At 36.0% G+C, this 4,148-nt stretch overlaps 1 non-coding gene across 1 annotated transcript; it reads right to left on the reverse strand.

The window, feature by feature from the left end:
- Window positions 1-3,678: 3,678 nt before the first annotated feature.
- LOC112781885 (small nucleolar RNA R71) lies at window positions 3,679-3,785 on the reverse strand. Its single transcript, XR_003192635.1, has one exon. It is a non-coding gene; the product is annotated as a small nucleolar RNA R71 (small nucleolar RNA).
- Between the last annotated feature and the right edge of the window lie 363 nt (window positions 3,786-4,148).

Genomic DNA, 4,148 nt, shown 5'->3' on the forward strand with positions numbered 1-4,148 from the left:
GCATTACGTAAGGTATTGCCAGCAATTGAACAGAGAAGACAATGGAGAGTGTTAGAAGGTCCGGAAGGTTTGTGGAGGTTCAAGACCCAGATTGTTGTGCCAGATATCGGAGACTTGCAACAGAGTATCTTGAAGGAAGCTCATAAGAGCAAGTTTTCAATTCATCCAGGAAGCACCAAAAAGTACCAAGATCTGAAAACGATGTTCTGGTGGCTAGGAATGAAGAATGATGTGGCATTGCATGTATCTAAATGTTTAACGTGTCAGAAGGTTAAGATTGAGCATCAGAGACCATTAGGAACCCTTCAGCCTTTAGAGATTCCACAACGGAAATAGGAGAGTATTACAATGGATTTTGTGATAGGCTTGCCTAGAACATGGTCTGGTTGTGATACTATTTGGGTGGTTGTAGATTGACTAACAAAATCAGCTCACTTTCTCCCCATTCGAATAAGTTGCACAATGGAAGAATTGGCTCGAATGTACATCAAAGAGATTGTTAGATTGCACGGCGTGCCTTCTACTATTATATCTGACAGAGATCCTCGTTTCACATTAAGGTTCTAGAGAGCTTTTCAATGTGCATTTGGAACTCAATTTAGTTTGAGTATTGCATATCACCCTCAGACAGTTGGTCAATTAGAGAGAACTATCCAGACCTTGGAGGAGATGCTAAGAGCTTATGTTTTAGACTAGCCGGCAAGCTGGGATCAGTATATGCCATTGGCGAAGTTTGCTTATAACAATAGCTACCATGCGAGCATCGGAATGGCTCCATATGAGGCTCTGTATGGCAGGAAATGTCAATCTCCGTTATGTTGGTATGAAACTGGAGAAAGAAGTTTATTAGGGCTTGAGATGATAGCTGAAACTACTAAGCAGATAAAGAAGATTCATAGCCGAATGCTTATAGTCCAAAGCCGTCAGAAGAGCTATGCTGATCTAAGGCGAAAGCCTTTGAAGTTTGAAGAAGGGGAGCATGTCTTTTTGAAGGTTACACCAACCACCGGAGTGGGGAGAGTGATGCGTGAGTATCTTTTCTCTATCTTTTCCTAGTGAATTTGCATTCAAATTGTTGAGTTTAATCAAAATTTAATAACCTTTAGCCACTATGAATGCTACTTTGAGTTGTTTGCAATTTCTATTTATTTCAGGTAGCATTCAGATGGATTTGACGGAGTTTTGTAGCAGAAAAGAAAGAAAGCGAATGATGCTATCAACCACGACCTCTTTGCACTCAAACAGAAATAACTTGAGCTACAGAGGTCCAATTGACGTGATTTTAGCAGCATTGGAAAAATAAATCCTAGAGCTTTGCAACGACATATAATAGTATACTCTTTGCTACAATTTGATTCGGCCTCCTCCACGCTGAACTTGAGGATCTCCAAGTTCAGTGTGGACTCAAAGGAAAACCAACGAAGAAACCACTGCCTCCTCCACGCTGAACTTGGAAATTCTCAAGTTCAGCGTGGACTCAAGAAGAATGCCAAAGGAAACACTGCCTCCTCCACACTGAACTTGGGAATTTCCAAGTTCAGCGTGGACCTTAATGAATCAAGTGGTCCCCAATTCGTCCAAAGGCTGCACGGATCAATCCTAAATAATTTTGACTTAAACTTTTATGTTATTTATAATTAGAAAAATATATTATTTAGTTTTAGAAATTTTGTTTTACATTAATTAGGATTAGATATAAAAGGAAAAAAAATCTCTTCTCTTCTCTTCTACCTCATTCCACAATTTATAGTTTTTCAGAATCCTAGTTTTCTCTCTGAACCATGAGCAACTAAACCTCCACTGTTAAGGTTAGGAGCTCTGTCTATTGTATGAATTGATATTATTATTTTTCTATTTTAATTCGTGTATTGATTTATATTTCAAGAATTATTTTCGTTCTTTATCTTATGAATTTGGGTGGAACGGAAGTATGACCCTTGTTCTAATTGAGTTCTTGTATAACTTGGAAAAGCTCTTTACTTGAACAACAACTTGAAAACATATTCTCCTAAATTCTAATTATCTGGACTTAACAGGAGACGTGACATATAATCTTTTTATATTTGGGTAATTAGGGTTTTTGTGGCATATAAACTAGAATTGAACTTCACCCTCTAATTGGAATTAAGTGACCAAGGAATTGGCAGTTGATGAATTTTAGAAGAGACTAAAAAGGTCTAAGGAATTAGGGTTTAGTCACATATAGTTTGCCATGAATTAAATCTTGCATGATTAAAATAGTTAGTAAGAAAAGTCAATCAGAAAAATAGATAACTCTGAAGCCTTAGCTGTTTCTCCATATATTATTCACAACCTGTTTACTGCTTGCATTCTGATTTACTGAATTTACTGTTTCATGCTTTTGAATATTCAACACTCTTTTCTGTTTGTCTAACTAAGTAAATCAATTAACCATTGTTGCTTGATCCAACAATCATCGTGGGATCGACCTTCATTCACTTGAGGTACTACTTAGTACGACCCGGTGCACTTGCCGGTTAGTTTGTGGTTGTAAATTCCGCAACAAGTTTTTGGCGCCATTGCCGGGAATTGACGGTGATTGACAACTATTCGTTGTTTGATTGCTTAGATTAGATAATTTTTAATTAAATTTTTTTATTATTAATTTTTATTTTTTTATTTCTTTTGTTTCCTTTATTTTTTTTCTCTTTGCCTTTCGTTTCCCATCCCCTGCCCCTGTTTTCTTTTTTTTTTTACTTCCTTCTAAATTTTTTTATTTAAATCTCGCTCGTTCTTTTTTTAATTTTTCTTTTTATTTTATTTTTTTTTATTTTCATTTTGTTTTGTTTTTTCATTATTTATTTTTTTAACTTTCTATATTTTATTAGTTTTATTTTATTTTTGTCTTTAATTTAAAAAAAATATTTGCATCTTATATTATTTTTCTTTAATTTTTGAAATTAAGTTTGGTGTTTCCTAGTTATTTTTATTTTTATTTTTCTTATTTATTTATCTCCCTAATTTCAAAAATTTTTGTCCTAAATTTACAAGTAATTTCGAATTTTATTTATTTGTTTAATTAGTATTTTTATTTTATTATTTTACACAGGTTACTTCACTGGGAATTCTCTGCACTTTGACGTAGAGAATCCCATCTTTTCTTGTCTATGTCTGTTTATGAGCAGGAACAAGGACAAGGAACCTCTATTAGACTTTGATCCTGAATCAGAAAGGACTTTGAGGTGGCGTTTGTAACAAGCAAGACTTTACAAGGTTGCAGAGTCTAATATGGATCATAATAATGCTGTTAATGCCAATGTGGCAAATCCAGCTAGGAATGAGCAACCTAGAAGAGTGCTTGGCTCTTACACTGCTCCTAATGCAGATCTTTATGGAAAAAGCATTGTGGTGCCTCCTATAGCTGCAAACAATTTTGAACTGAAGTCTCAGCTTGTCACTCTTGTGCAACAAAATTGTCAGTATCATGGACTTCCTCATGAAGACCCAAATCAATTTATCTCTGATTTTCTGCAGATTTGTGATACTGTGAAGACCAATAGAATGAATCCTGAGGTGTATAAACTCATGCTCTTCCCATTTGCTGTGAGGGATAGAGCAAAGCTATGGTTAGATTCTCAACCCAAGGAAAGTCTGGATACTTGGGACAAGGTTGTCACTGGCTTTCTGAATAAATTTTTCCCACCTCAAAAGCTGACTAAGCTAAGGGTGGAGATTCAGACGTTCAGACAGAAAGATGGTGAGACCCTTTATGAAGCTTGGGAGAGATTCAAGCTACTTACTAGGCAGTGCCCTCCAGATATGTTCTCTAGATGGACTCAACTGAATATCTTTTATAAGGGCTTATGTGAAATGTCCAAGATGCGCTTGGATAATTCTGCAGGTGGTTCTTTGCACATGAAGAAGACACCAGAGGAGACTATTAAGCTTATTGAGTTGGTTGCTAATAACCAATACTTATATTCCTCTAATAGGAATCCTTTGCACTCTGAGACCTCTCAGAAGAGAGGCGTGTTGGAAGTGGAAGCTATTAATACTCTTCTTACTCAGAACAAGCTTATGTCTCAGCAAATAAATCTACTTACTCAACAGTTGAGTGGAATGCAAGTTTCAGCTGTCAACACCCAAAATCCACCTCAGGAGGTCCCTTATGACATTACAGGTAACTC

Source organism: Arachis hypogaea, chromosome 19, assembly GCF_003086295.3.
Source record: "Arachis hypogaea cultivar Tifrunner chromosome 19, arahy.Tifrunner.gnm2.J5K5, whole genome shotgun sequence".
Lineage (NCBI taxonomy): Eukaryota > Viridiplantae > Streptophyta > Magnoliopsida > Fabales > Fabaceae > Arachis > Arachis hypogaea.